The sequence below is a fragment of the Pipistrellus hanaki genome, assembly GCF_964339955.1.
Source record: "Pipistrellus hanaki genome assembly, chromosome: X".
Taxonomy (NCBI): domain Eukaryota; kingdom Metazoa; phylum Chordata; class Mammalia; order Chiroptera; family Vespertilionidae; genus Pipistrellus; species Pipistrellus hanaki.
This window is the reverse complement of record NC_140524.1, coordinates 63,605,034-63,615,965: the sequence shown is the minus strand read 5'-3', so window position 1 is coordinate 63,615,965 and position 10,932 is coordinate 63,605,034.

Sequence of the window (10,932 nt, the reverse complement as noted above, 5' to 3'; positions counted from 1 at the left end):
CCTGATTGGTTGGGTGAGGGCTAGGGTCCAGTTACACAAAATGGAGGATAGCTCCGCCCTGCCCCACAGTACAAAATGGAGTCAGGAGTTAGCCTCGCCCCGCCCTGCCCTCTCATTCCTCCCTTGTCTTATGTGCATGAGTCAAATCATTGAATCAGCCTATTTCCTTTTAGGGTTGTTCTGTTATCTAGTCTTACTTAGCCTTGAACTTTCTCACTGGCTAGTAAACAACAAATACAGTTACCAAGACCCTTAGTACCACAGTTCCCATCAGTATTGTCCTCACTCATTTGCATTTTTAAGCACCTATAATGAACTATCAGAAAGAGAAACTAAGTAAACAATTGCATTCATAATTGCTTAAAAAATAACAGAAAACAAACAAACATAGGAATAAATTTAATCTAGGATGTAAAAGGACCTATACTAGAAAATTATAAGATACTGAAGAATATACAAGTGGAAACATATACCACATTCACTGGATAGGAAGAATTATATTAAAATGTCAATACTATCCCAAGCAACCTTTATAGTCAATGCAATTCTTATCAATGGCATATTTCACAAAACATGAACAAATATTCCAAAAATTTATATGGAAACACAAAAGACCCTGAATAGCCACAGCAATTTTGAGAAAGAACAAAGTGGGAGTTATCATGCTACCTATGTCAAACTATACTACAAGGACATAGTAACCAAAAGAGAATGGTACTGCCATTAAAAAGAGAGATATAGATCAAGGAACAGAATAGATAGCTCATAAATAAACCCACACCTTTATAGGCAATTAATATTTGACAAAAGAGGTAAAAACATACAATAAGGTAAAGGTAGACAATTCAATAAATGCTGCTGGGAAAGTTGGACAGATACATGCAAAAAAAAGAAGAAGAAGAAGTTATATTGTACACAAGAATAAACTCAATATGAATTAAAGACTTAAATGTTAGACTCAAAACCATAAAAATCTTAGAAGAAATCATAGGCAGTAAAGTCTCAGACATTTCTCGTAATACTATTTTTTTTTCTGATATAGCTTCTAGGACAAGGGAAACAAAAGAAAAACAAATGAAACTACATCAAACTGAAAAGATTTTGCACTGCAAAGGAAACCATTAACAAAATAAGAAGACAGCCCACTAAATGGGAGAACATATTTGCTGAAACATCTGATATGGGGTTAACATCCAAAATTTATAAAAAACTTATAAAACTCAACATCAAAAAACAAACAGTGCAATTAAGAAATGGGCAAAGGACCTAAATATCTTCTCTAAAGAGGATATACTGGTGGTCAGTAGACAATTGAAAGGATTCTCATCATCACTAATCACAGAAATGATAATTAAAACCACAATGTGATATCACCTCACCTCTGCTAGAATGGCTGTCATCAATAAGTGGCAGGGATGTGGAAAAAAGGGAACCCTTGTGAACTGTTGGTGGGAATGTACATTGACTTGGATATAGCCACTGTAAAGCAGTATGGAGTTACCTCAAAAAATTAAAAATGGACCCTGGTTGGTATTGCTCAGTGGTTAGAATGTCTTTGGATTATGATTCACACACACACAAACAAAGTCTTGGTGGGTGTAGGTAAATGGTTAGTGCCCTGGCACTGAAAGGTCATGGGTTTGATTCCAGGTCAAAGACACATACCTGAGTTGCAGGTTCGATTACCAGCCCTGACCAGGATGCATGTGGGAGGCAACTAATCAATGTGTCTCTCTCACATCGATGTTTCTATTTAAGAAAGAAAGAAAGAAAGAAAGAAAGAAAGAAAGAAAGAAAGAAAGAAAGAAAGAAAGAAAGAAAGAAAGAAAGATCAATGTGGTTGCTGGCACATCTACATCTATTTAAAATTTTTTAAAAAAATGAAACTTCCTCATAACCCAGCAATTCTACTTATGAGAATATATCCAAAGAAGCATTAAACACTAATTCGAAAGAATATATACACCCCTATGTTCATTGCAGTGTTATTTGCAATAGCCAAGATTTGGAAGCAACCCAAGGGCCCATCAGTAGATGAGTAGATAACCAAGGAATACTACTCAGATGAAAAAAAAAAAAAAAAAAGAGGAAATCTGCCGAAACCGGTTTGGCTCAATGGATAGAGCGTTGGCTTGGGGACTGGAGGGTCCCAGGTACGATTCCGGTCAAGGGCATGTACCTTGGTTGTGGGCATATCCCCAGTAGGGGGTGTGCAAGTGGCAGCCGATCGATTACTCTCTCTCATCGATGTTTCTAACTCTCTATCTCTCTCCCTTCCTATCTGTACAAAATCAATAAAATATATTTTAAAAAAAAGAGGAAATCTTAACCTTTTGTGACTGCATGGATGAAGAGTATCATACTAAATGAAATAAGCCAGGCAGAGGGACAAATGCCATATGATTTTACATATGATGTGGAATCTAATGAAAGAAATAAACTAATAAAGTGGAGATAGATTCATGGATACAGAGGACAGACTAACAGTTGTCAGAAGAGAGAGTTTTGAGTATTGGGCGAGAAGGTTGAAGGTATTAAGAAAATAAAATGAAAGAAAGACTCATGGAGGCACACAACAGTATGGTGATTGCCAGAGGGAAGGTGGGTTGGGAAGAAGAAAAGTAAAGGTGGGATAAATGGTGATGGAAGCAGACTTGACTTGGGGTGGTAAACACACAATACAGTATACAGATGATGTATGGTAGAATTGTATACCTGAAACCTGTATAGTTTTATTATCCAATGTCACCCCCATAAGTTCAATAAAATTTTAAAATAAATAAACAGCTCTGCTCCCGTGCCTGCCCGCTCTGGCAAGATATCTGGTATTTCAGCTCAGCCAGAAAAACACAATCTTCAGTGTACATGGTAAGTTCAGGGCCTGATCCAGTGGGAAGCTGGCATATATAGACAAAAGTCCCCACCCTTCAATACCAGACTTCAAACTGTATTACAAAGCCACTGTTCTCAAAACAGCCTGGTACTGGCACAAGAACAGACATATAGATCGATGGAATAGAATCGAGAACCCAGATATCAACCCAAATCACTATGCTCAATTAGTATTTGACAAAGGAGGCACGAATATACAATGAAGTCAAGACAGTTTCTTCAATAAATGGTGTTGGGAAAATTAGGCAGACACATGCAAAAGAATGAAACTAGATCACCAACTTACACCATACACAAAAATAAACTCAAAATGGATACAGGACTTAAACATAAGACGGGAAACCATAAAAATACTAGAAGCATCCACAGGCAGCAAAATCTCAGACTTATGCCAAAAGAACTTCTTCACTGATACTGCCCCTAGGGCAATGGAAGCTAAAGAGAAAATAAACAAATGGGACTACATCAAAATAAAAACTTTTTTTACAGCAAAAGAAACCATCAACAAAACAATAAGAAAGCCCACGGTGTGGGAGAACATATTTGCAAATAACACCACTGATAAAGGTTTAATCTCCAACATCTACAGACAGCTGATACAACTAAATAAAAGGAAGATGAATGATCCAATTAAGAAATGGGCAATGGACCTAAATAGAATATTTTCAAAAGAAGACAGAAGGAAGGCCAAAAGGCACATGAAAAGATGCTCAAAGTCACTAATTGTCCGAGAGATGCAAATCAAAACAACAATGCAGTACCATCTCACACCTGTCAGAATGGCCAACATCAACAAATCAACAAAGGACAAGAGTTGGCGAGCTTGCGGAGAAAAAGGAACCCTCGTGCACTGCTGGTGGGAATGCAAACTGGTGCAACCACTGTGGAGAACAGTATGGAGTTTCCTCAAAAAACTGAAAATGGAACTCCCATTTGACCCAGTAATCCCACTCCTAGGAATATATCCCAAGAAACTAGAAACACCAATCAGAAAGGATATATGCACCCCTATGTTCATAGCAGCACAATCTACAATAGCCAGAATTTGAAAACAGCCTAGGTGCCCGTCAGCAGATGATTGGATCAAAAAACCATGGTACATCTACACAATGGAATACTATGCTGCCATTAAAAAAAGGAATTCTCATCATTTGCAGCAACCTGGATGGAATTGGAGAACATCATGCTGAGTGAAATAAGCCAATCAATGAAAGAGAAACACCACATGACCCCACTCATTTGTGGATAATAAAGATCATTATAAACTGATGAACCAAAAGATAGATATAGACAATAAAGCAACAAGCGGATTGTCAAATTACAGCAGGGAGTGGAGGAGGATCTGGGGGAGATAATAGATCAACTGAAGGACTTGTATACATGCATATAAGTATAACCAATGGACATAAAACTCTGGGGAGGGAGGGGATGTGTGGGAGAGAGGGAGGGGGGCAAAAAAAAATCAATAAAATATGTAAAAAAAAAAAAAAAGTCCCCACCCTTAGTCCCTAATTGTTTCATCCTCATGCAAATGAGGACTCAAATCGATGCAGTTTGATTGGTCTAAAAGGCACTGTCCTGATTGGTCAGAAATGAGCTGCTTTGATTGGTTGGTGATTATGAATAGGGATATAGCTGCACAGCTCTGACTGGATGGGTAAAGTCTCCATCCTTTCTTGAAAAAGCATTCCAGGAACTCTTTTATAAGGGCTGGCTCACATGGCAGAAACACAAAGCAGATAGGCAGTTCAGTGCAGGGGCAGGTAATTCAGTACAGGCTTCTCCCTGAAGTGCAGTTTTCATGAAAGGCCCCTGAATAGAAATGGCTGCTAGGCTCTGTGTTTTTGTGTGTGTGTTTTTAAACTTAGCCCAGTTAGCCACCAGGAGCTCTTCTTAGTAGGTACATTCTTTCTCAGTGTCCACAGTGTTTAACTTGGTATGTAGTTTGTTAACTCGATGGCTGATGCTTCTCTCTTCATGCAGGTCTCACCTGAACAAAAGCTTCTCTTGGCCTCTTCAGTTTCCTTTGACAGTCAGCTGCATTAGGCTTTACTCAAGATGAACCGTCCAGTCTTGAGGACAGACAGGGAAGGAAACTAGCTAGCCACCTAGACACTTCTGAGACATGCTAAACTAAGAACTTGCCTGTAACTCTTCTTTCTGTTTTCAGTAACAAAGGTACTCCTAACTTCTTCATTTAGGTTCTGTTACATGGTTTAAAAAGATGGGTCTGTGATAATGGTTGGTTAAAGTTTTTAAAAAATGTTTTGAACAGATTAATACTTTCCCTACCATCTCCCTAGTTGTTCCTTTCCCTTCCCTGGATTCATTACTATTACCAGTTTCTTATGTATCCCCCAGAAATATTATCTTCATACTTGTATATATTCAACCTTTCATTTTATACAAATTATAACATACCATAAATGCTAGTTTAAAACTTGCTTTGTTTCAATTAATATATAGAATACTGTTTCATATCAGTACACACAGAGCTTCTTTATGGCTAGATGGCTGCACAGTATTCTGTAATTATTGGAGATGTACCAGAATTTATTTAACCAGTCTTTGTTGGTGGATGTCCATATTTGTCTATTTCAAATCATGCTTACGATTTGTAATGTTATGTTTCACATGTGAGTGTATATCTCTAGGAGAAAATTTTTAATACACTTCTATCATTGGCTTGTTCAGTCCCTTGATGGTTATAAAACCACAGTACTACATGTGGAATCAGATTCTAGGATGCCTAGACATGCCTAACCACACAGATGACACAGGATGTTAAGCTACAAGGGATCTTAGAGATCCCAGAAAGGGCTAAAATCACACAGAGATTTAGAAACTATCCAAGATCAAAACCCACAGTGGTTGTTTTCTGTTTGTTTGTTGTTTTTTGTTGTTTGTTTTTACTGCAGTCTATAACAAAACTCTTCAGCATGGCCCGATCCCTGTCTCAACTGAGAAGACTGCATTAACTGGTTTGCTGTGATCACACTACTCTGTCTTTACCTGATTTCTCTTTCTAGAGTTTGACTTTGCTAACTTAATTTAACCTACTTTGCTGGCTGTTCTGACTTTCCCACTAATAATTTCATCTTTTAAAACTTAGAGCTGAAATCTTTTATGATTTGGGACCCATTAATAGTAAAGTCAAGTAGGAAAGGCAGGCATGCTGGGGATTTGATCTGGTAATACCACATGATTCACGATCTTGCCTGTTGATTTCTACTCTTAGCTTAGCCATTGAGTCAGCATGCAATCTAGATAGGGCAATCCCTCTCTCTTCTTGGCGCTGATAGAATATCTCCTTCCCCTGGTCATAGGTTGAGTATGTCAAGGACATAGTTTGACCCATAAGAAAGAATATGAAAGTTGTGCAGATAGTTTAATTCTTACCGAATTTTATTGGGGAGAAAACTACAGGTGATATTGTTGTGGGCAGCCTTAGGAAATCAAGGGTTTTGGTGTCAGGGACAGTCCCTTGTGCAAGGAATTACTCTTAAGTCTGTCTTAACTCTGGCCCAGGCCACAGAGGGGCCAACTGCTACCAATATTTATAAAATGTACACTATGATAATAGATAAACATCATTCTAGGGACAGATTGTAAAACTGTCCCTAGGATAGTTTTTCTTAAAGTATGGTTCTCTGAGCATCTGCATTGCTCAAAGGATGAGACCCTGGAATCTGCAAGTAGTCCTACTCCCCAAATAATTATTCTGGGAATTTAACTATGAGAACTACTGCCCAAGGAATGGTAAATTGGGAAGATGATCATTAGATTTGAATTTGGGGTGGACTATAAAATTAGTGACAAGAGCTGACTAGCAATTCCAATTATTTCATTTGAAATTTCATAAAGACTGAATTAGGTGCTCCCTACGTCCTCCCACAGGCTATGTGAATCTATCATAACCCTTACCATGCTGTGTCATAATTGAATGCTTTGTCCCTTCTTTATATAATCTAGATCAGTGGTTCTCAACCGTTCTAATGCTGCTACCCTTTAATACTGTTCCTCATGTTGTGGTGACCCCAACCATAAAATTATTTTCATTGCTACTTCATAACTGTAATTTTGCTACTTATATGAATTGTAATGTAAATATCTATGTTTTCCAATGGTCTTAGGCGACCCTGCTAGTGGTTCTCAACCTGTGGGTCGTGATTCACATGTTGAGAATCATTGCTGTAGAGCCTAAGACCACCAGAAAACACAGATATTTATATTATGATTCATTAACAGTAGCAAAACTACAGTTATGAAGTAGCAACAAAATAATTTTATGGGTGGGGGTCACCACAACATGAAGAACTGTATTAAAGAGTCGTGGCATTAGAAAGGTTGAGAACCACTGACCTAGAGGGTTTTTTAGTTAGAACAACGGAAATTTACTGGCTAATTTAAGAAGAAAATGTTCTCTTGAAAGCAAATTGAATAGCTCATAAATCACACCTTTGATTGGAAAATCAGACTCAAAGCTACACAGCTGCCATAGTTACCACCACTGTCATTGCTAGCACTGATAGTGTGTTAGCTCAAGTCCTTGGAGGAGCAGATACCAAGCTGGGATTAGACATGGAAGAGATTTCTTGGGGAAAATGCTTGTGAGAGAAAATAGTGAGTAAGCTGGAAGAAACTTGGAGAGCTGTCTGACTGGTGTAAAACTGACCTTATGGGTGAGAGAAGGAAAGAAGGTTGGATAGGAAGAGTCATAGACTGAAGTGCAGTGCTAATGAAGTTTAGTAAGGCTGATGGAATGTCCTGTTGCCAAAGTCACAGGTCACATAGTCGTGTGTCTCCCTGAAATTGACCTGACTTAGTATCCCAATGCTTAGTCATTGGCTGGGAGCAGTGTAGCCTCAGAGCAAAGCAGCAAATATTGGAGTGAACTGAGAGCACAGCTGCTGGAACAAAGGTCAATTACACTCTCCACCTTGGGAGAACCAAGAACACATTTTCATGACTGTCTCAATTGGAGAAGATTGTCCACTTCTGTGGGTCACTGGCTCCATATTCAAGGGATGGATCCTTGGATTGAGTGAGCCCAAGTTACATGCCTATGCCTGGACTGTAAAGAAGACCTGCTTCCTATCAAGATTCCTATATTCTCTCCCCCAAATAAGGGGGTTCAAATGCTGGACAGCAACACCCTCAAAGGACAAAATGTATTCTATACTCCCTGAGAGCAGAGATCTTTGCCTTGCTTGTTGCTATTACAAATATTTACAAATAAATGTTTATTGAAGTAATTGAAAGAACATGACCAGCTGGTATTCAAATGACTTACACACACACACACACACACAGACACACACACACACACAGAGAGAGAGAGAGAGAGAGAGAGAGAGAGAGAGAGAGAGAGAGAGAGAGAGAGAATCAATCACTTTAGCTATCACAGAAATGCAAATAAAAAACCACTGTGTGGCTATAATAAAAAGACAGATAACAGGTGTTGTCAAGGATATGGAGAAGTACACTGCTGATGGAAATATAAAACGGTGCAGTCACTTTGGAAAAGTCTGGCAATCCCTCAAAATTTTACATGTACTTGACATATGATCCAACTTTTTACTTGTAGGCATATACACAAGTGAATTGAAAACATGTTTATGCAAAAATGTGTACACAAATATTCCTAGCTGTATTATTTATAATAACCAAAAAGTAGAAACAACTCTATGATGGTTAATTTTATGTGACAACTTGGCTAGGCTATGGTGCCCAGTTGTTTGGTCAAATGCAGTCTAGATGTGTTGTGAAGGTATTTTTTAGATATGATTGACATTTAAATTAGTAGATATTGAATAAAACAGATTAGGAGCAAAGATTGAGGCCCCCTGAAAAAGAAGGAATTCTGCTTCCAGACTGCAACATAAAAATTCTGCCTGTTTCCAGCTTTTGTACTCAAGACTGCATCCCCTCTTTCCTGATTTATAGCCTGCTGGCATGTCTACAAACCAGGCCCCAAAATTGTGTTAACTAATTCCTTAAATCTCTCTCTCTCCCTTCCCCTTCCCATTCTGTTTCTCTGAAAAACACTAATACAAACCCTTATTCCACCAACAGATTAATAGATAAATAAAATGTGGTATATCCATGCAATGGAATATTATTCACCATAAAAAGAAATGAAGTACTGACATATGCTACAGCATGGATGAACTTTGATAACATTATGATAAGTAAAAGGAGCCAGACACACAAAAGGCCATATATTATATTATCACATTTATATGGACTGTTCAGAATAGAAAAATTCCATAGAGATAGAAAGTGGATTAGTGATGTTTCTAGGCTGAGGGTGGGGGAGGGGGGAAAGGAGTAATGGCGAGTGAAAACTTAATGGGTATTGGGTTTCTTTTTGAGGTGATGAAAATATTCTGGAACTAGGTAGTGATAATGGCTGCACAACATTGTACTAAAACCACTGAATTGTATACTTTAATAAGCAAATAGTGTGATCCATAAATTATATCAAAATACAGCCATTATTTAAAGAATTAATAATTTCTCTTAAATAAATAACCCCCCTTTCTCAATCCTTCCTTCCATCAGAACTGCCTGGAAAAATCCTTCACCCCCTGATTCCATGCTGCATTTTGTGGTAGTATTTCTTTGCCTTCAATGCTATCTGAGACGATCATTTTAACATATTTTTAAAAATAAAAATTCTAGGGGTGAGGGCTTCAGGGAACTCCCTTGTGTTTTGACTCCAGGCCCAGATTCCACCTATGGAGGATACTGATGAGGAAGTGGCTTAGAACAGGATAAGCAAAAATCTGTCCTCATGGAGCTTACAGGGAAAAGAGAAGGCCCAGAACATACATGAATGATTCTGCATTGAGTATCTTTTAAAAATTCTAACAGTCCAAACTCATAATTCTACAGAAGAAATCCATTCTTCCATCCTAGCTACTGATTCTCCAGGCCTTGCACATCACTTTCTATCAACTAGTGTTCTGTGACTGGAATATAGTCACTTGCTGCACATCTCTCTCTCTGTCCTCTCCCCTTGGGATTGCCAGCTACCTCTTATAAATCAGCTCTGGTTGCAGTGATTTGGAAAGCTCAAACCTATCCCCAAGCCTTATATGATTCAAAGGGGTTCTGAATCCTGATAAAGATGTCAAGAGCTTTTAGACCCATTTTTTGCTCCTGCTGAGTTGGAAGTTGGAGATAGAGGTGGGTGAGGAGTCAAATTTGGGTAACCCTTTCCTACAGAACTTTGGTTCTGCATGAAGAAGAGGAAATTGACCCCCAAACACTACTTAGCAGTCAGGGGACAGGTAGCCTAGAGGTACCATCTCAGTTGACCAGTCCTTGGAAGATCAGTACTTTTAATGAGGAAGGCGTTCACAGGGCCTCAGCAGTTTTCTGACTGTCAACATTTCCAGTCTTGTCCTATGAAGAGTAAAGGGATGAAGTCTGGAGATTGCTAGAAAGAGAAAAGAAAGCTGGACAGATACGGCGAATTCTCAGTTTCTCCCAGCAGAGCAACGGAACAGGGAAATAAGAGACCAGAGGATTTAGTGACCTAAAGCACCAGAGAGTCCTGGGGCTGAAAATAGAGAAGCAGGCGGGTGAGGGGGATCAGATGGCAGGGAATTTACAGGTCTATACCAGCCATGGGGGGATCCAGAAAAAGTGTAACAGCGGGGGCTCTGCCTTTAAGGAACATATTATAATTTAGTTGTGGGGTAAAAATTAATGTAGTTGAAATAATTTGTAATTTGGTGCTAAACTGTGGTATCGACAAAAAAGCACTGTAGGAACTTTGAGGAAAGATCATGTAGGTTGGCATCATCTGTGAGCTGAATGGCTGCCTTAGGCAGTGTGTGTACCAAGGGATGTTATGCCCTGGCTACAGTGGCTATATCTTTTAGAGATGAGTGTGCCTGAGTCTAGCACGGTTTCCTGGAGGAAGCATGGGGGAGGAAGTTTCATTATCATCACTATTTGCCAATCACTATTGTTATCAACAAGAACTACAGTAAACATGAATTGAGCATCTCTCCCTGAGTATACATATTT